Source organism: Rutidosis leptorrhynchoides, chromosome 2 (genome assembly GCF_046630445.1).
Source record: "Rutidosis leptorrhynchoides isolate AG116_Rl617_1_P2 chromosome 2, CSIRO_AGI_Rlap_v1, whole genome shotgun sequence".
In the NCBI taxonomy this organism is placed as follows: domain Eukaryota; kingdom Viridiplantae; phylum Streptophyta; class Magnoliopsida; order Asterales; family Asteraceae; genus Rutidosis; species Rutidosis leptorrhynchoides.
The window spans coordinates 589,902,582-589,926,445 of record NC_092334.1 but is presented as its reverse complement, the minus strand read 5'-3'; positions in this window follow the sequence as shown (position 1 = coordinate 589,926,445).

The following is a 23,864-nucleotide window of genomic DNA, read 5'->3' as shown; positions in this document are numbered from 1 at the left end:
TTAAAAGGAAGTAAAGTCTTCCGAAAAAGACACGCGCTTCTTGATTTAGGTCATGAAGTTGTCGTTCAGACCAGCTGTAGGTTGACGAAAAATCTAGAAAAGTCATCACTAAAATCAGCAGGAAATCCACGGACCTCAGCATTAAACAGGGTCGCCAAGTGGTCAGATTTATCCTAACCATGAGAAGGATTTATCTCGTACAATGGGGAGGCACCGTGCAAATTAGCTTGATAAGACTAATGAATCAGATCCCCAGAAAAGGATAATCTCCTTAAAGATTAAAAATCAGCTTTTAAGACTGATAATACTCAATCCTAGAGATTGACCTTAAAGATTGAGAATTCAAACTCATGGAATTCGATGATATCTAAACTCGAGCTTGAACGAGAAAATATTTTGATCAAAATTATAAACCGATTTGTTTTCTGAAAACCCTATTTTCAATGCGTTCATTGCGATTGAACGTAAAATCCTAGGAATTCACCTGGAATTCATTAGGTCACCTGAACTAAATCGGGTGTCAACCGTAAGAACGGTGGTTGCATAGCATGGTCAAAGACAGGACCTTGTGCCAAACTGACAAATTATAAGGGTGAGCTTTACTATTGCTCCTACCAAGGATAGTAATTGCGTCCGACACGTTATAGACCATAATCAAAAGCATGTCACGGGACATTGCCTTAAACAGTTGCTTGTTCAACGCTTTCCTTTACAACCGGACGGTAGTTTGCCGAAAGGTAATATACGGAACAAGTAAACTGGACGTGTTGCTTTCCAAATACAAGGTTAGCAAGTGGGTGACACAAAACCGCAAGTTTTGAGCTAAAATTTTCAAATCTGAAACCCACAAAACCCACAAAAATATTTTGCAAACACCGGTAAAGGGTTATTCCGGAAAACTTATCTAGGGTAAAAACTAGATTTAATTTTCAAAAGATCAAATGTTTTCATAAAGATCCAATTTCCTTAATGGATCTAAATTTTTATAGTCATGTGGGACTGTAAACCATATCGTTACTACCATTGTTTATACCGCCGTATAGAAATCACTGATGTACAAAGTGTGAAGAATAAAGAAGTGATTCTAGTATTTCAAGACAATATTGCTTGAGGACAAGCAACGCTCAAGTGTGGGAATATTTGATAATGCTAAAAACGAACATATATTTCATAGCATTATTCCTCAAGAAAGACAAGCTTTTAGTTGCAATTGTTCTATTTACAAGAGATATTCGTTTAAATAATAAAAGGTGAAGACAAAAGACAGATTCGACGAATTGAAGACGCAAACGACCAAAAAGCTCAAAAGAACAAAAGACAATCAAAAAGGTTCCAATTATTGATAAGAAACGTCTCGAAATCACAAGAGTACAAGATTCAAAACGCAAAGTACAAGATATTAAATTGTACGCAAGGACGTTCGAAAAACCGGAACCGGGACCAGAGTCAACTCTTAACGCTCGACGCAACGGACTAAAAATTACAAGTTAACTATGTATATAAATATAATATAATATATAATTAATTATATTAATTATATATATATTATATATATATTATTAAAACCGTCGGCAGCCAGAAACTCCAAGGGTGTGAAATGAAAATACCTCTCCGCGACTCGCGGAGTTTGAAGGGCTTTTTGCCGCGAGTCGCGGAGCCCCAAAAATCATTTCTGGCTATAAAGCCAACCGAATTCTGATCGAATTTAACATCTTTTTTTCATCTCTCTCTCAATATATACGAGTAATATATATTTATATTTATAATTTATATTTTAATTTTAATTATAATTCTAATAATAAGGGTATGTTAGCGAATGTTGTAAGGGTGTAAGTCGAAATTCTGTCCGTGTAACGCTACGCTATTTTTAATCATTGTAAGTTATGTTCAACCTTTTTACATTAATGTCTCGTAGCTAAGTTATTATTATGCTTGTTTAAAACGAAGTAATCATGATGTTGGGCTAATTACTAAAATTGGGTAATTGGGCTTTGTACCATAATTGGGGTTTGGACAAAAGAACGACACTTGTGGAAACTAGACTATGGGCTATTAATGGGCTTTATATTTGTTTAACTAAATGAAAGTTTGTTAATGTTAATATAAAGATTTACAATTGGGCGTCCCTATAAATTACCATATACACTCGATCGGACACGATGGGTGGGGTATTTATATGTACGAATAATCGTTCATTTAACCGGACACGGGAATGGATTAATAGTCACTAGAATAATTAAAACAGGGGTGAAATTACATTCAAGGGTAATTGGTGTAATTGTTAACAAAGTAGTAAAACCTTGGTTTACACGCAGTCGATAACCTGGTGTATTCATTAAACAAAGTATTAAAACCTTGTTACAATTCGAATCCCCAATTAGTTGGAATATTTATCTTCGGGTATAATAATAATTTGACAAGGACACTTGCAATTTATATTTATGACTGATGGACTGTTATGGACAAAAACCAGACGGACATATTGAATAATCCAGGACAAAGGACAATTAACCCATGGGCATAAAACTAAAATCAACACGTCAAACATCATGATTACGGAAGTTTAAATAAGCATAATTCTTTTATTTCATATTTAATTTCCTTTATTTTATATTTAATTGCACTTCTAATTATCGCACTTTTATTTATTGTTATTTTATTTTATCGCACTTTTAATTATCGTACTTTTAATTATCGCAATTTTATTTTATCGCATTTTTATTATTCGCAATTTCATTATCGTTATTTACTTTACGCTTTAATTTAAAGTCTTGTATTTATTTTATATTTTACATTAGGTTTTAACTGCGACTAAAGTTTTAAAATCGACAAACCGGTCATTAAACGGTAAAAACCCCCCCTTTATAATAATAATATTACTTATATATATATTTGTAATTTTAATAAAAGTAAACTAATATAGCGTTGAGCTTTGCTTAAAGATCTCCCTGTGGAACGAACCGGACTTACTAAAAACTACACTACTGTACGATTAGGTACACTGCCTATAAGTGTTGTAGCAAGGTTTAAGTATATCCATTCTATAAATAAATAAATATCTTGTGTAAAATTGTATCGTATTTAATAGTATTTTCTGCTAAAATTTAATATTATTTTATACCCCCCTGCTTTGACATCAGTCCGTCTCTGCATAAAGTAACAAATTCGGTATTTGAATAGGTTTGATTATTTGAACATTTACCTCCATGTGACCATTTTCCGCATTTGTGACATTTTTCTAGGTGTCGTGCTCTTCTTTTCGCTGCGGATTTTGATTTTCCTTTACCAAATTGTAACTTATTATCTTCGCATCTGGATCCTTTTCTAACTCCGTCCATTCTTTATCTGATTACTGATACTAATTCACTCGGGAGTATGTCATTATTACGTTTAGTGATCAAAGCGTGTAGCATTAGACCATGGTTTAGTTCACAGGCAGTCTTCATTTTGTAAAAACCTAAAAAAAATAAAAATTCAGAATGGGGGGAGAAGACTAGTTCTTTAGGGTCTGCTAGGGAAAGACCATACGTGTTCCATTTTCGAGAACTACACGAAAACAGACAATCTAACTCTAACAGAAATATATATTATCCTTTAAAGACTTGATTCTCCTCACACTTAGTTAGCTGTGGCATCGAAATTGTGATTAACTTCGTTGTCGACTTCCATCGGACCATGTATGTAATGTTTAACTCTGTGACCATTAACTTTAAATTCAATCCCATTTGAATTTATCAATTCTATCGTTCCGTATGGGAAAACTCTTTTGACTATGAATGGTCCAGACCATCTTGATTTCAATTTTCCAGGAAATAGCTTGAATCGTGAATTGAAAAGAAGAACTCTGTCTCCTTCTTTAAATTCTTTTGAACTTCTGATTCTTTTATCATGCCATTTCTTCGTTCTTTCTTTATAGATTAACGAATTTTCGTATGCTTCATGTCTTAATTCTTCTAATTCGTTTAGTTGACTTAATCGTAGACGTCCGGCTTCATGTAAATCAAGATTACATGTCTTCAAAGCCCAAAATGCTTTGTGTTCAATTTCTACTGGAAGATGACATGCTTTTCCATAAACAAGTCTAAAAGGTGTGGTTCCAATTGGAGTTTTGTAGGCTGTTCTAAAAGCCCAGAGTGCATCCTCCAATTTAATGGACCATTCCTTCGGATTTGATCCTACGGTTTTCTCTAGAATACGTTTTAAAGCTCGGTTGGTATTTTCAACTTGTCCACTTGTTTGTGGATGATATGCGGTGGAGATTTTATGAGTTACTCCATATCTTTTAAGAACTTTCTCAAGTTGATTATTACAGAAATGAGTACCCCGATCACTTATTAAAGCTTTCGGTGTTCCAAACCTTGCAAAAAGACGTTTTAAAAAGTTTACTACAACTCGTGCATCGTTAGTTGGGAGAGCTTGTGCTTCCGCCCATTTAGATACATAATCAATGGCTACGAGTATATATAGATTATTATGAGATTTTGGAAATGGACCCATAAAGTCAATACCCCAAATGTCAAATACTTCACATACTTGGATGACATTTTGTGGCATTTCATCACGTTGACTTATTCTTCCGGCCCTTTGACATGCATCACAGGATTTGCAAAGAAGGTGTGCGTCTTTGTAAATTGTAGGCCAATAGAATCCAGCTTCATAAACTTTTCTTGCTGTTAGTTGAGGCCCATAATGCCCTCCTATTGGTCCTGTGTGACAATGGTTTAAAATTTTACTAGCTTCATCTCCAAATACACATCGGCGTATTATTCCATCGGGACAACTTTTAAACAGATGTGGATCTTCCCAGAAATAGTGTTTTATATCACTGAAGAATTTCTTTCGTCTTTGGTACGATAATCCTTTTTCAAGGAATCCACAAACTAAGTAGTTTGCATAGTCTGCAAACCATGGGATTTCTTTATAATCTATCTTCAATAGATATTCATCAGGAAAGTTGTCTTGTATGGCAGATTCATTCAGAACTTCTAATTCGGGATTTTCAAGACGAGAAAGATGATCAGCGGCGAGATTTTCTGCTCCTTTTTTATCTCGGATTTCAATATCAAACTCTTGTAAGAGTAAGATCCAACGGATTAATCTTGGTTTAGCATCTTGTTTTGAAAATAGGTATCTAAGAGCAGAATGGTCGGTATAGACCACCGTTTTTGCTAGAACGAGATATGATCGAAATTTGTCAAAAGCAAAGACAATAGCAAGGAGTTCTTTTTCAGTAGTTGTATAGTTCGTTTGTGCTCCTTGTAATGTCTTACTAGCATAATATATAGGTTGAAATCGTTTTTCAATCCTTTGTCCTAAAACGGCTCCCATTGCAAAATCACTTGCATCGCACATTAGTTCAAATGGTAGATTCCAATTTGGTGTTATCATGATTGGTGCATTAGTGAGTTTTTCTTTAAGAATATTAAAAGATTTGATACATTCATCTGAAAAGATGAATGGCACATCCTTTTCTAGGAGTTTATTCATAGGAGTGGCAATTTTAGAAAAATCTTTTATGAAACGTCGGTAAAAACCGGCATGCCCTAGAAAACTCCTAACTCCTCTAACATTTGTGGGATGTGGAAGTTTAGCAATTACATCTACTTTAGCTCTATCCACTTCAATTCCTTCTTTTGAAATTTTATGTCCAAGAACGATGCCTTCTTTAACCATGAAATGGCATTTCTCCCAATTAAGTACTAGATTTGATTTTTCGCATCTAATTAGCATTCGTTCCAGATTAACTAGACATGATTTAAATGTATCACCGAAGACTGAAAAGTCATCCATGAATACTTCCATGCATTCTTCTATCATGTCGTGAAAAATTGCCATCATACACCTTTGAAAGGTTGCAGGGGCGTTGCAAAGTCCAAATGGCATGCGTTTGTAAGCAAAAGTACCATAAGGGCACGTGAATGTGGTTTTCTCTTGATCTTCGGGTGCTATTGGAATTTGAAAATATCCGGAAAATCCATCTAGAAAACAATAGTAACTATTTCCGGCTAATCTTTCCAACATTTGATCTATGAAAGGTAAGGGAAAGTGATCTTTTCTGGTGGCGTCATTTAATTTTCTATAATCAATACATACACGCCATCCTGTTACAGTCCTAGTAGGAATAAGCTCATTTTTCTCATTTGTAATGACAGTCATGCCACCCTTCTTAGGCACGCATTGAACTGGGCTTACCCATGGACTATCAGAAATTGGATATATCAAACCTGCATCTAGCAGTTTAATAATCTCTTTCTTAACTACATCTTGCATATTAGGATTTAGTCTTCGTTGGCGTTGCACATATGTTTTATGACCTTCTTCCATAAGGATTTTATGTGTGCAATACGAAGGACTTATTCCTTTAATATCATGAATCTTCCATGCAATGGCTGGTTTATGAGCTTTCAACACAGAAATGAGTTGTGATTTCTCATTTTCAGTAAGAGAAGACGATATTATTACAGGTAATTCAGATTCACCATGTAAATAAGCGTATTCCAAATGGTTTGGAAGTGGCTTTAACTCTAATTTCGGAGGTTCTTCTATCGATGATTTATATCGATATCTGTCTTCTTCTTTTAGCATTTGAATTTCTTCTGTTGTTGGTTCATATCCATTAGCTATAAGTGTAGCTAACATTTCAGCTTCATCAATTGGTTCATTACCTTCTCCTAAAGAACATTCTCCCGTTCCTTGTAATTCTGGAAATTCTTCTAATAATTCTGCATGTGCATCTATAGTTTGAATATAATAACATGTATCATCTGCAGATTGTGGTTGTTGCATTGCTCTATCAACTGAAAAGGTAACACTCTCATCCTCTATACTTAGGGTCAGTTTCTTACCGAACACGTCTATCATTGCTTTAGCCGTGTTTAAGAATGGTCTTCCTAATATGAGAGGAACTTGAGAATCTTCTTCCATGTCTAAAACAACAAAATCTACTGGAAATACTAAAGTACCAACTTTAACTAGCATGTTCTCCATTATCCCTCTAGGATATTTTATTGATCTATCGGCTAGTTGTATGCTTATTCTGGTTGGTTTTAATTCTCCAAGGTCTAGTTTAGCGTATAGTGAATACGGCATTAGATTTATACTAGCACCTAAATCTGCCAATGCTTCTATTGAACTAAGGCTACCCAGAAAACATGGAATTGTGAAACTTCCTGGATCAGATAGTTTTTCTGGTATCTTATTCAACAGCACTGCTGAACAATTAGCATTCATAGTAACAGCCGAGAGTTCTTCCATTTTCTTTCTATTTGTGATTAGATCTTTCAAGAATTTAGCATACCTTGGCATTCCTGAAATCACATCAATGAAAGGAAGATTTACATTTATCTGTTTAAACATATCCAAGAATTTGGATTGCTCGGCTTCAAGTTTTTCTTTCTTCATTTTACTCGGATAAGGAAGTGGTGGTTGGTATGGTTTAACATAAGGTTTATCCTTAACTGTGTTATCTTCATTAACCTTTTCAACTACCGGTTCTTTTTCCTTATCTTGATCAGGTTGTGGTTCTTGTGGAGTAGGAATAGTTTCATCAGAAGTTATAGGTATTTCAGGTGGTTTAAGTGTTGTACCACTTCTTGTGGTAATAGCTTTAGCTGTTTCATTCCGGGGGTTAGCATTCGTATCGCTTGGTAGACTTCCCGGTTTTCTTTCACCTATTAACCTTGCTAGGTTACTTACTTCTTGTTCCAGATTTTGAATAGAAGCTTGTTGATTTCTAAATGCTTGAGCATTTTGTTCATTGGTTTGTTTTTGAGATGTGAAAAACTGCGTTTGAGTTTCAACTAGCTTCGTCATCATATCTTCTAAATTCGGCTTTTTATCATCGGTTTGTTGTGGTGGTTTGTTTTGAAAATTAGGTCTTTGCTGATTATAAGTATTATTGGATACTTGTTGATTGCTAGGACCTTGTTGGTTGTTGTATGGAATATTTCGGTTATAGTTCTGATTTTGGTTGTAAATAGGTCTTGGCGGTTGATAATTATTCTGATAATTATTTCCAGGCCTTTGGTTTATGTATGAAATATTCTCTCTTTGTTCCATTGTTAATTCAATACTGAGACAATCTTTTGTCAAATGTGGTCCTCCACACTGCTCACAACTAATTCGTATAGCATGAATATCCTTAGTCATCTTTTCCATTCGTCTCTCGAAAGCATCTATCTTTGCTGAAATGGAATCTAAGTCATGGCTAGAATCGGCTCTAGCTGCTTTAGATGATCTAATGATATCTTTTTCTTGGTGCCACTCATGTGAGTGGGAAGCAGTGTTATCAATAATTTTGTAAGCATCAGTTTCGGTTTTCTTCATAATCGAACCACCAGCTGCTATATCTATGTCTTTTCTTGTAGTGATGTCGCATCCTCGGTAGAATATTTGTACTATTTGACAGGTGTCTAAACCATGTTGCGGACATCCTCTTAACAATTTTCCATATCTTGTCCACGCCTCATATAGAGTTTCATTTGGCTTCTGTGTGAACGTAACAATTTCTGCTTGAAGTCTTACGGCTTTAGATGCAGGAAAAAATTGTTTAAGAAATTTGTCAATTAAAACGTCCCATGTATCGATCGCCCCTTCAGGTAACGATTCCAACCAATCTTTGGCTTCTCCCTTTAAAGTCCAGGGAAATAACATGAGATATATCTGTTCATCCTCCACTTCTCGGATTTTAAATAGTGTGCAGATCCTATTAAAGGTACGTAGATGTTCATTTGGATCTTCCTTCGGCGCACCACTAAATTGGCATTGATTAGTCACCATGTGTAGAATTTGTCCTTTGATTTCATAATCTGGCGCATTAATGTCTGGATGAGTAATTGCGTGACCTTGGCCAGTGCGTTTAGCTCTCATTCGGTCTTCCATACTTAAAGGTTCCAGATTCTCCATAATTGAATTTGTTGAATCGGTATCACTAGATGCTTCTGATTTAATAGTTCGTTCCTCAACAATCTCTGTTTGAATGATTGGTGGTTCCGGAGGAAAGTTTAATGGTTCAGGATCTATGAACCGTTCCTGAATATTTTCTGGATTCTCAATTGTGAGGTCGGGTTCAAAAAATGGATTATCGGAAATTTGAACTGAAGTACTTGGTCGACTGGATGACAATTCTAAAGAAAAATCAACGGCGGTTATATTTGTTAAACGATGTCTTGATCTAGTTACAGGTGGTGAACGTACAAAAGGTGGTGAACGTCTTGCTCGGTGCATTCACTGAATATCCTATTAGTTTTTTTAAAAAGAAAGAAAAATTATAATAAGTTATCCAATCAATAGACTTTTCTGATTTTGCCCACGTTTCGAATAGCCAAAAGATGCAGCATAGGGGCAGGATTCGTTTGGTCTCAATATAATTGAGGACTGTTTGGCTCCAATAACCCGGTCCACGTACAAATCCAACTATTACTACGAACCAGAAAATTTTGATGTCTATTAATTTAACCACTTAAAATAAATTTTCGTAATTTTAAGAAATTTAGATAAGAAGTAGAAAAAAAATTCTAAGTCCTAAAAACTAGAATGGCGAGAAATAAGAGAGACAAAGATTGCGCGTCGAAAAATGTCGAAAAAGAAAAATGGTTGAAAAATAAAAGGTGACGGAAAAATAAAAGAAACTTATAAAAACTTAAAAATACTTAACTAATTTAACCTTATTACTACAACTAACTTAAAATTATAATCGCAAATTGAAATTACTAATTGGAATGATAATTGATACATAGTAAAAGGTCTAAAAATATTAAAGCTTACAGGAAAAACTAAATCCCAAATGGAAATAACTTAAAAAGAAACTAAAACTTAAAAAGGCGTCGCAAAATTCTAAAGCACCTAAATCTTAGTCTAAAGAAAAAGCACTTAAGGAATTTTACGGCAAAGCCTAAAAATCTAGGAGTAAAAATAACTATAGCAAAAACTAAGTTTAAAATTAAATATGAGCTAAAAAATACAAATATTACGCTACAACGATTAAAAAGGTACAAAATATAAAAATATACAAAAAGTTGTAAAAAGTACAAAAAATATTATTTTTATATTATTTATTTTACTAAACTATTAATTTTACAATTTAATAAAAACTTATTAAAACTAAATACATAAATATAAAGTAAAAAGTAAAAAACTAAAATTAATAATAATAATAATAATAATTAAGTTAAATAATAATAATAATAATTAAAACCCCGTAATCAATGCAACTTTAGGGTTTTGTCCGTGTGTCAGAAGACCTCCGCGAGTCGCGGCAAATAAAGAGGAAAACCCCGCGAGTCGCGGGGTTCAGAAAAACAGTTGACAGGTTTCACTTTTTTACGCGTTTTTCTTTATTTTTTTTTTTTATTTTCTTTTGTTTTCTGTTTTTAATTTAAATAAACGATTTTTAATAAAATTTATATTTTTATAAATTAAAATAAAGATAAAGAAACTTATAAAACTTAAATATTTAACAAAATCCTAAAAATACTTATATTTTTGTTTTTCTTTTTATATTTTTGAATGATTAAAACGTAATTTTTACAAAAACGACTTTTAATAAAAGTAAATAAAATCTTTTTTTTTTTTTTTTAATTAGCGTTGCGCTTCCGGTTTTTAAGAGAATCCCCGGCAGCGGCGCCAAAAATACTTGATGTCAAAGCAGAGGGGTATAAAATACTATTAAATTTTAGCAGAAAACACTATTAAATACGATACAATTTTACACAAGATATTTATTTATTTATAGAATGGATATACTTAAACCTTGCTACAACACTTATAGGCAGTGTACCTAATCGTACAGTAGTGTAGTTTTTAGTAAGTCCGGTTCGTTCCACAGGGAAATCTTTAAACAAAGCTCAACGCTATATTAGTTTACTTTTATAAAAATACAAATATATATATAAGTAATATTATTATTATAAAGGGGGGTTTTTACCGTTTAATGACCGGTTTGTCGATTTTAAAACTTTTAGTCGCAGTTAAAACCTAATGTAAAATATAAAATAAATACAAGACTTTAAATTAAAGCGTAAAGTAAATAACGATAATGAAATTGCGAATAATAAAAATGCGATAAAATTAAATTGCGATAATTAAAAGTACGATAATTAAAAGTGCGATAAAATGAAATAACAATAAATAAAAGTGCGATAATTAGAAGTGCAATTAAATATAAAATAAAGGAAATAAAATATGATATAAAAGAATTATGCTTATTTAAACTTCCGTAATCATGATGTTTGACGTGTTGATTTTAGTTTTATGCCCATGGGTTAATTGTCCTTTGTCCTGGATTATTCAATAAGTCCGTCTGGTTTTCGTCCATAACAGTCCATCAGTCATAAATATAAATTGCAAGTGTCCTTGTCAAATTATTATTATACCCGAAGATAAATATTCCAACTAATTGGGGATTCGAATTGTAACAAGGTTTTAATACTTTGTTTAATGAATACACCAGGTTATCGACTGCGTGTAAACCAAGGTTTTACTACTTTGTTAACAATTACACCAATTACCCTTGAATGTAATTTCACCCCTGTTTTAATTATTCTAGTGGCTATTAATCCATTCCCGTGTCCGGTTAAATGAACGATTATTCGTACATATAAATACCCCGCCCATCGTGTCCGATCGAGTGTATATGGTAATTTATAGGGACGCCCAATTGTAAATCTTTATATTAACATTAACAAACTTTCATTTAGTTAAACAAATATAAAGCCCATTAATAACCCATAGTCTAGTTTCCACAAGTGTCGTTCTTTTGTCCAAACCCCAATTATGGTACAAAGCCCAATTACCCAATTTTAGTAATTAGCCCAACATCATGATTACTTCGTTTTAAATAAGCATAATAATAACTTAGCTACGAGACATTAATATAAAAAGGTTGAACATAACTTACAATGATTAAAAATAGCGTAGCGTTACACGGACAGAATTTCGACTTACACCCTTACAACATTCGCTAACATACCCTTATTATTAGAATTATAATTAAAATTAAAATATAAATTATAAATATAAATATATTACGTATATATTGAGAGAGAGATTAAGAAATAAGATGATTAAATTCGATCAGAATTCGGTTGGCTTTATAGCCAGAAGTGAATTTTTGGGCTCCGCGACTCGCGACAAAATGGCCTTCAAACTCCGCGAGTCGCGGAGAGGTATTTTCAGTTTATACCCTTGGAGTTTCCTGCTGCCGACGGTTTTAAATATATATATATAATATATATATAATTAATATAATTAATTATATATTATATTATATTTATATATATAGTTAACTTGTAATTTTTAGTCCGTTGCGTCGAGCGTTAAGAGTTGACTCTGGTCCCGGTTCCGGTTTTTCGAACGTCCTCGCGTACAATTTAATATCTTGTACTTTGCGTTTTGAATCTTGTACTCTTGTGATTTTGAGACGTTTCTTATCAATAATTGGAACCTTTTTGATTGTCTTTTGTTCTTTTGAGCTTTTTGGTCGTTTGCGTCTTCAAATCGTCGAATCTGTCTTTTGTCTTCACCTTTTATTATTTAAACGAATATCACTTGTAAATAGAACAATTGCAACTAAAAGCTTGTCTTTCTTGAGGAATAATGCTATGAAATATATGTTCGTTTTTAGCATTATCAGAAATGATACTTAGAGAAGCTCATAAAACCAGATACTCAATACATCCTGGAACGGGGAAGATGTACAAGGATCTCAAGAAACATTTTTGGTGGCCGGGTATGAAAGCCGATGTTGCTAAATACGTAGGAGAATGTTTGACGTGTTCTAAGGTCAAAGCTGAGCATCAGAAACCATCAGGTCTACTTCAACAACCCAAAATCCCAGAATGGAAATGGGAAAACATTACCATGGATTTCATCACTAAATTACCAAGGACTGCAAGTGGTTTTGATACTATTTGGGTAATAGTTGATCGTCTCACCAAATCAGCACACTTCCTGCCAATAAGAGAAGATTTCAAGATGGAGAAGTTAGCACGACTGTATTTAAGTCGTCTCCAGACATGGAATACCAATCTCTATTATCTCTGATAGGGATGGCAGATTTATTTCAAGATTCTGGCAGACATTGCAGCAAGCATTAGGAACTCGTCTAGACATGAGTACTGCCTATCATCCACAAACTGATGGGCAGAGCGAAAGGACGATACAAATGCTTGAAGACATGCTACGAGCATGTGTTATTGATTTCGAAAACAGTTGGGATCGACATCTACCGTTAGCAGAATTTTCCTACAACAACAGCTACCATTCAAGCATTGAGATGGCGCCGTTTGAAGCACTTTATGGTAGAAAGTGCAGGTCTCTGATTTGTTGGAGTGAAGTGGGGGATAGACAGATTATGGGTCCGGAGATTATACAAGAAACTACCGAGAAGATCATCCAAATTCAACAACGGTTGAAAACCGCCCAAAGTCGACAAAAGAGCTACGCTGACATTAAAAGAAAAGATATAGAATTTGAAATTGGAGAGATGGTCATGCTTAAAGTTGCACCTTGGAAAGGCGTTGTTCGATTTAGTAAACGAGGGAAATTAAATCCAAGGTATATTGGACCATTCAAGATTATTGATCGTGTCGGACCAGTAGCTTACCGACTTGAGTTACCTCAACAACTCGCGGCTGTACATAACACTTTCCACGTCTCGAATTTGAAGAAATGTTTTGCTAAAGAAGATCTCACTATTCCGTTAGATGAAATCCAAATCAACGAAAAACTTCAATTCATCGAAGAACCCGTCGAAATAATGGATCGTGAGGTTAAAAGACTTAAGCAAAACAAGATACCAATTGTTAAGGTTCGATGGAATGCTCGTAGAGGACCCGAGTTCACCTGGGAGCGTGAAGATCAGATGAATAAGAAATACCCGCATCTATTTCCAGAAGATTCGTCAACACCTTCAACAGCTTAAAATTTCGGGACGAAATTTATTTAACGGGTAGGTACTGTAGTGACCCGAACTTTTCCATGTTTATATATATTATTTGAGATTGATATTTACATGATTAAATGTTTCCAACATGTTAAGCAATCAAACTTGTTAAGACTTGATTAATTGAAATATGTTTCATATAGACAATTGACCACCCAAGTTGACCGGTGATTCACGAATGTTAAAACTTGTAAAAACTATACGATGACATATATATGGTTATATATATAGTTAACATGTTTTTATTATAAGTATGTATCTCATTAGGTATTTTAACAATGAGTTATATACATAAAAATGAGACTATTAATTTAAGAAACTCGAAAACGATATATATAACGATTATCGTTATAACAACGTCTTACTAGGCACATATGAATCATATTAAGATATTGATACACTTGGTTAATTATGTTAAATGATAAGTAAATATATTATTAAGTGTATTAACAATGAAATACATATGTAAAAATAAGACTACTAACTTAATGATTTCGAAACGAGACATATATGTAACGATTATCGTTGTAACGACATTTAACTGTATATACATCATACTAAGATATATTATATATCATAATATCATGATAATATAACAATTTAACATCTCATTTGTTATAATAAACAATGGGATAACAACATTCAACAAGATCGTTAACCTAAAGGTTTCAAAACAACATTTACATGTAACGACTAACGATGACTTAACGACTCAGTTAAAATGTATATACATGTAGTGTTTTAATATGTATTCATACACTTTTGAAAGACTTCAAGACACTTATCAAAATACTTCTACTTAACAAAAATGCTTACAATTACATCCTCATTCAGTTTCATCAACAATTCTACTCGTATGCACCCGTATTCGTACTCGTACAATACACAGCTTTTAGATGTATGTACTATTGGTATATACACTCCAATGATCAGCTCTTAGCATCCCATGTGAGTCACCTAACACATGTGGGAACCATCATTTGGCAACTAGCATGAAATATCTCATAAAATTACAAAAATATGAGTAATCATTCATGACTTATTTACATGAAAACAAAATTACATATCCTTTATATCTAATCCATACACCAACGACCAAAAACACCTACAAACACTTTCATTCTTCAATTTTCTTCATCTAATTGATCTCTCTCAAGTTCTATCTTCAAGTTCTAAGTGTTCTTCATATATTTTACAAGTTCTAGTTACATAAAATCAAGAATACTTTCAAGTTTGCTAGCTCACTTCCAATCTTGTAAGGTGATCATCCAACCTCAAGAAATCTTTGTTTCTTACAGTAGGTTATCATTCTAATACAAGGTAATAATCATATTCAAACTTTGGTTCAATTTCTATAACTATAACAATCTTATTTCAAGTGATGATCTTACTTGAACTTGTTTTCGTGTCATGATTCTGCTTCAAGAACTTCGAGCCATCCAAGGATCCGTTGAAGCTAGATCCATTTTTCTCTTTTCCAGTAGGTTTATCCAAGGAACTTAAGGTAGTAATGATGTTCATAACATCATTCGATTCATACATATAAAGCTATCTTATTCGAAGGTTTAAACTTGTAATCACTAGAACATAGTTTAGCTAATTCTAAACTTGTTCGCAAACAAAAGTTAATCCTTCTAACTTGAATTTTAAAATCAACTAAACACATGTTCTAAATCTATATGATATGCTAACTTAATGATTTAAAACCTGGAAACACGAAAAACACCGTAAAACCGGATTTACGCCGTCGTAGTAACACCGCGGGCTGTTTTGGGTTAGTTAATTAAAAACTATGATAAACTTTGATTTAAAAGTTGTTATTCTGAGAAAATGATTTTTATTATGAACATGAAACTATATCCAAAAATTATGGTTAAACTCAAAGTGGAAGTATGTTTTCTAAAATGGTCATCTGGACGTCGTTCTTTCGACTGAAATGACTACCTTTACAAAAACGACTTGTAACTTATTTTTCCGACTATAAACCTATACTTTTTCTGTTTAGATTCATAAAATAGAGTTCAATATGAAACCATAGCAATTTGATTCACTCAAAACGGATTTAAAATGAAGAAGTTATGGGTAAAACAAGATTGGATAATTTTTCTCATTTTAGCTACGTGAAAATTGGTAACAAATCTATTCCAACCATAACTTAATCAACTTGTATTGTATATTATGTAATCTTGAGATACCATAGACACGTATACAATGTTTCGACCTATCATGTCGACACATCTATATATATTTCGGAACAACCATAGACACTCTATATGTGAATGTTGGAGTTAGCTATATAGGGTTGAGGTTGATTCCAAAATATATATAGTTTGAGTTGTGATCAATACTGAGATACGTATACACTGGGTCGTGGATTGATTCAAGATAATATTTATCGATTTATTTCTGTACATCTAACTGTGGACAACTAGTTGTAGGTTACTAACGAGGACAGCTGACTTAATAAACTTAAAATATCAAAATATATTAAAAGTGTTGTAAATATATTTTGAACATACTTTGATATATATGTATATATTGTTATAGGTTCGTGAATCAACCAGTGGCCAAGTCTTACTTCCCGACGAAGTAAAAATCTGTGAAAGTGAGTTATAGTCCCACTTTTAAAATCTAATATTTTTGGGATGAGAATACATGCAGGTTTTATAAATGATTTACAAAATAGACACAAGTACGTGAAACTACATTCTATGGTTGAATTATCAAAATCGAATATGCCCCTTTTTATTAAGTCTGGTAATCTAAGAATTAGGGAACAGACACCCTAATTGACGCGAATCCTAAAGATAGATCTATTGGGCCTAACAAACCCCATCCAAAGTACCAGATGCTTTAGTACTTCGAAATTTATATCATATCCGAAGGGTGTCCCGGAATGATGGGGATATTCTTATATATGCATCTTGTTAATGTCGGTTACCAGGTGTTCACCATATGAATGATTTTTATCTCTATGTATGGGATGTGTATTGAAATATGAAATCTTGTGGTCTATTGTTACGATTTGATATATATAGGTTAAACCTATAACTCACCAACATTTTTGTTGACGTTTAAAGCATATTTATTCTCAGGTGAATACTAAGAGCTTTCGCTGTCGCATACTTAAATAAGGACGAGATTTGAAGTCCATGCTTGTATGATATTGTGTAAAAACTGCATTCAAGAAACTTATTTTGTTGTAACATATTTGTATTGTAAACCATTATGTAATGGTCGTGTGTAAACAGGATATTTTAGATTATCATTATTTGATAATCTACGTAAAGCTTTTTAAACCTTTATTGATGAAATAAAGGTTATGGTTTGTTTTAAAATGAATGCAGTCTTTGAAAAACGTCTCATATAGAGGTCAAAACCTCGTAACGAAATCAATTAATATGGAACGTTTTTAATCAATAAGAACGGGACATTTCACCAATGATCAGCTCTTAGCAGCCCATGTGAGTCACCTAACACATGTGGGAACCATCATTTGGCAACTACCATGAAATATCTCATAAAATTGCAAAAATATTAGTAATCATTCATGACTTATTTACATGAAAACAAAATTACATATCCTTTATATCTAATCCATATACCAACGACCAAAAACACCTACAAACACTTTCATTCTTCAATTTTCTTCATCTAATTGATCTCTCTCAAGTTCCATCTTCAAGTTCTAAGTGTTCTTCATAAATTTCATAAGTATAGTTTCATAAAAATCAAGAATACTTCCAAGTTTGCAAGTCTACTTCCAAGCTTTCTAATCCATTCAAAGTAATCATCTAAGATCAAGGAACCTTTGTTATTTATAGTAGGTTATCTTTCTAATTCAAGGTAATATTCATATTTAAACTTTGATTCAATTTCTACAACTATAACAATCTTATTTCGAGTGAAAATCTTACTTGAACTTGTTTTCATGTCATGATTCTGCTTCAAGAACTTTCAAGCCATCCAAGGATCCTTTGAAGCTAGATCCATTTTTCTCATTTCCAGTAGCTTTATCCAGAAAACTTGAGGTAGTAATGATGTTCATAACATCATTCGATTCATACATATAAAGCTATCTTATTCGAAGGTTTAAACTTGTAATCACTAGAACATAGTTTAGCTAATTCTAAACTTGTTCGCAAACAAAAGTTAATCCTTCTAAATTGACTTTTAAAATCAACTAAACACATATTCTATATCTATATGATATGCTAACTTAATGATTTAAAACCGAAAAACACGAAAAACACCGTAAAACCTGATATACGCCTTTGTAGTAACACCGCGGGCTGTTTTGGGTTAGTTAATTAAAAACTATGATAAACTTTGATTTAAAAGTTGTTCTTCTGGGAAAATGATTTTTCTTATGAACATGAAACTATATCCAAAAATTATGGTTAAACTCAAAGTGGAAGTATGTTTTCCAAAATGGTCATCTAGACGTCGTTCTTTGGACTGAAATGACTACCTTTACAAAAACGACTTGTAGCCTGTAATTCCGATTATAAACTTATACTTTTTCTGTATAGATTCATAAACTTAAGTTCAATATGAAACCATAGCAATTGGATTCACTCAAAACGGATTTAAAATGAAGAAGTTATGGGTAAAACAAGATTGGATATTTTTTGATTATTTTAGCTATTAGAAATGTTTAACAAATCTATACAAATCATATCCTAGCTAACTTATATTGTATTATACATGTATTCTAATATATTATGTAATCTTGGGATACCATAGACAAGTATGCAAATGTTTTGACATATCATATTGACCCATGTATATATATTATTTGGAACAACCATAGACACTCTATATGCAGTAATGTTGGAGTTAGCTATACAGGGTTGAGGTTGATTCCAAAAATATATATACTTTGAGTTGTGATCTAGCCTGAGACGTGTATACACTGGGTCGTGGATTGATTCAAGATAATATATATCGATTTACTTCTGTACATCTAACTGTGGACAACTAGTTGTAGGTTACTAACGAGGACAGCTGACTTAATTCACTCAAATCTTTAAAACATAATAAAAATGGTTGTAATTATATTTTGATCATACTTTGATATATATGTACATATTTGTATAGGTTCGTGAATCGATCCGTGGCCAAGTCTTATTTCCGAGGAAGGAAATATCTGTGAAAGTGAGTTATAGTCCCATTTTTAAAATCTAATATTTTTGGGATGAGAATACATGCATGTTTTATAAATGATTTACAAAATAGACACAAGTACGTGAAACTACATTCTATGGTTGAATTATCGAAATCGAATATGCCCCTTTTTATTAAGTCTGGTAATCTAAGAATTAGGGAACAGACACCCTAATTGACGCGAATCCTAAAGATAGATCTATTGGGCCTAACAAACCCCATCCAAAGTACCGGATGCTTTAGTACTTCGAAATTTATATCATATCCGAAGGGTGTCTCGGAATGATGGGGATATTCTTATATATGCATCTTGTTAATGTCGGTTACCAGGTGTTCACCATATGAATGATTTTTATCTCTATGTATGGGATGTGTATTGAAATATGAAATCTTGTGGTCTATTGTTAAGATTTGATATATATAGGTTAAACCTATAACTCACCAACATTTTTGTTGACGTTTAAAGCATGTTTATTCTCAGGTGAATACTAAGAGCTTCCGCTGTTGCATACTAAAATAAGGACAAGAATTGGAGTCCATGTTTGTATGATAATTTTTAAAAACTGCATTCAAGAAACATATGTCGATGTAATATATTTCTATTGTAAACCATTATGTAATGGTCGTGTGTAAACAGTATATTTTAGATTATCATTATTTGATAATCTACGTAATGTTTTTTTAAAACCTTTATTGATAAAATAAAGGTTATGGTTGTTTTAAAAATGAATGCAGTCTTTGAAAAACGTCTCATATAGAGGTCAAAACCTCGCAACGAAATCAATTAATATGGAACGTTTATAATCAATATGAACGGGACATTTCAGGGGAGAGCCGCGGTATATGTTGCAAGTGTGGTGAACGAGTGGTGCAGACGAACCGATTAAGGGGGTGATTGTTAGATTAATCGGTTCCGTCGATAGTCATGTTAAAGTCTACGTGATGAATCATGTGCATGGTGTGCCTTTGGGTTAACTAATATCTAGTATATAGGATTTCATTAGTTATGTTATTATTATGTTTAATTTAATTTAGTTAATAGTTGTAGTTTGAATCGCTGATATGGTTGACCGAGTACATCTCTTGGTGAGAAGTAATGTACGGAAGTGGGTGTGCTACGTGCCGGTTAATTAGGAGTAAATTGTTAGTGTTTTGTTATTTTTATTCTAGTACTAGTACTAGTATTTTAAGGGGTTAAGTGTTTTTGTAACTTGATAACAGAAAATCACAATGTAGTCATATATGTTCTTTGCATCTTTTTATTTTTCTTCTACAAGTTTTATTTAGTTTATAATTTTGAAGTTAAGTGTGAGTAGTTAAGGGACTTGTGTCCCAACAAATGGTATCAGAGCCTAGTTATAGCCTAGATGTGTGGACGGTGCAGAATGGTAGCGGAGGTTCAAACCGAGATGACTATGGACGTGACCGAGGATGAGGTCGGGTGTCCGGGAAGAGTCGAGATGGTATTGAACGTGTTCGTGGAAGTAGCGTGGAATGAATCGATTAAGGGGGTGATTGTTGGAGCTAATCGATTCATTGTGTCCCACATTGGAAAGTGAAACAAACAAATGTGCATATATAAGCTTATGGGAACCTCCCTCTATCACCAATTGGTTTTAGAGAAATGTGGAACTCATGAGCTTATATGTTGTACATTGTGGTGGACCTTAAACGATCCAACAAACACAAGCTGCCAGTTACCAAAGTTACCAAAGGGCTAATGGCTTGGCGATATCGAGGTCACCTTTACAACCTTGAGGTTGAAGGTTCGAGTCCGAATAAGTGGGTGTGTGAGTTTGCCTTAAAAAAAAAAAAAAAAAAAACTGCCAGTTAATACTAAACTTGATGCTAATGTACCTCTTAAGACTAGAACATTCGTTAGCATATCAGCTTAGGCTATGTTGTTCTGTCAAAAAAGCTCATCTTTTAACGACGTATTCCCAGTCAGATGGTCTACCGTAAATAGTGTATGCCCCAGACCCGAACTGGTTTTGCATTAGGCTTGTCCCACCAGAAGTTCCAGCAGAGCCTGGTTTCACTTCCTCTTCTGCATCATCATCAATGCATAACTTTTTAACAATTTCAATGAAGTGGTAAATTTCACCTATTATCTTATGAATGGGTTGATTATGATTCTGTTTCATCTCTAAGGTTAGGTAGTAACGGGTAAAATCAGAAGATTAGGTAGTAATGTACCAATATGGGTAGAGTTTAACAGTTTCAATGAAGTGGTAAGTTTCACCTATTATCTTATGAATGGGTTGATTCTGATTTTGTTTTATTGCCAAGTAGTCAAAAAGAAAAAAACCTTAAGTTTAGGTAGTAATGTACGAATATTGGTAAAGCTTAGGTAGTCGTGATACATAAATACTGTATTAGTATGGTTGTGTAATACTAACATTTAACACAATTTATCAGTAACAAGTTGTAACCGAAACTTTTTAAGGTGAATTCAATTCTTGTTCACCCATAAAAACTTTTTTGGGTTGGTTTCTGTTATTGACTTGATTCTTAGGCTTGGGCCAATCTGGCCCGGTGTACATGAATGTGTTTTCCATCAATTACTCTAAGCTGAATGTCTTAATAAACAATTAGGGAATAAGATGCTTGGCATTTGTGTTTTGAAAATTGATTATGCATTTTAGGTAATTATAATTGAATAATTAACTATAGCATAACATGTTATACATTAATGGAGTTTGGATTTGATTATATAGTCTAATAACGAAATAATCTTATAATTAGTTTTGTAAGTGTGTTTGGTAAATTTTATTTAATAAATTAACAAACAATTTTTAAAAGACGGAAAAGAAAAGAATCAGATAATCTAATAATCACGTTTTGCTGCAGTATACCAGTAAGGAGTGACTTGTTTTTTTCATTTTCACATTTTGAGTCTTTCAAATCGTAATTAATTGATTAAAAAGTTAAAGTTACCAAACACTATTAGTGAAGCTTTAGGTTTCTGGTTCAATCCTTGACAATGGCCCCTGAGCTTAATTAGAGATTTACAGTGGAATGTGCTTTACCTGGCATCAGGGTGACGTCTGGTGATAGTTAAAGCTAAGGGGTATAAAATACTATTAAATTTTAGCAGGAAATACTATTAAATACGATACAATTTTACACAAGATATTTATTTATTTATAGAATGGATATACTTAAACCTTGCTACAACACTTATAGGCAGTGTACCTAATCGTACAGTAGTGTAGTTTTTAGTAAGTCCGGTTCGTTCCACAGGGAAAATATTTTAAACAAAGCTTAACGCTATATTAGTTTACTTTTATAAAAATACAAATATATATATAAGTAATGTTATTATTATAAAAGGGGGGTTTTTACCGTTTAATGACCGGTTTGTCGATTTTAAAACTTTAGTCGCAGTTAAAACCAAATGTAAAATATTAAATAAATAAAAGACTTAATTTAAAGCGTAAAGTAAATAACGATAATGAAATTGCGAATAATAAAAGTGCGATAAAATAAACTTACGATAATTAAAAAGTGCAATTAAATATAAAATAAAGGAAATTAAATATGAAATAAAAGAATTATGCTTATTTAAACTTCCGTAATCATGATGTTTGACGTGTTGATTTTAGTTTTATTCCCATGGGTTAATTGTCCTTTGTCCTGGATTATTTAATATGTCCATACGGATTTGTCCATAATAGTCCATCAGTCATAAATATAAAGAGCGAAAGCCTTCATCAAATTATTCTTATTCCCGAAGTCAAATATTTCAACTAATTGGGGATTCGAATTGTAACAAGGTTTTAATACTTTGTTTAATGAATACACCAGGTTATCGACTGCGTGTAAACCAAGGTTTTACTACTTTGTTAACAATTACACCAATTACCCTTGAATGTAATTCACCCCTGTTTCAACAAGTCTATTAACTATTAATCCAGTTCCGTGTCCGGTAAAATGAATAATTATTGGTATTTATAGATATCCCGCTCACCGTACCCAGTCAAGCGTATGTGGTTATATATAAATACGTCGAATTATAAGTTTGTATATTAAATTAACAAAGTATTGTTTAGTTAATATAAAACCCATTAATAGCCCATAGTCTAATTTCCACAAGTGTCGTTCTTTTATCCAAACCCCAATTATGGTACAAGACCCAATTACCCAATTTTAGTAATTAGCCCAACATCATGATTACTTCGGATTAAATAAGCATAATAATAACTTAGCTACGAGACATTAAATTAAAAAGGTTGAACATAACTTACAAAGATTAAAAATAGCGTAGCGTTACACGGACAGAATTTCGACTTACACCCTTACAACATTCGCTAACATACCCTTATTATTAGGATTAAAATTAAAATTAAAATTAAAATATAAATTATAAATATAAATATTACGCATAGATATAGAGAGATTGATATATTATGATTATTTTTTGTGATCAAACTGCGTTTGCTTTTATAGGGAATTGAGTCCAGGGGAACTCCGCGACTCGCGGCATTTTTTGCCTTCAAACTCCGCGAGTCGCGGAGTTTGAAATTCCAGCTCACCAGCTTTGGCTTCTTTCTTGCCGACGATTTTAAATATTAATATAATATATATATATATAATTTTTAAGAATTATTTATATATTATATTATATTCATGTGCATAGTTGACTTGTAATTTTTAGTCCGTTGCGTCAAGCGTTGAGAGTTGACTCTGGTCCCGGTTCCAGATTTTCGAACGTCCTTGCGTACAATTTAATATCTTGTACTTTGCGTTTTGAATC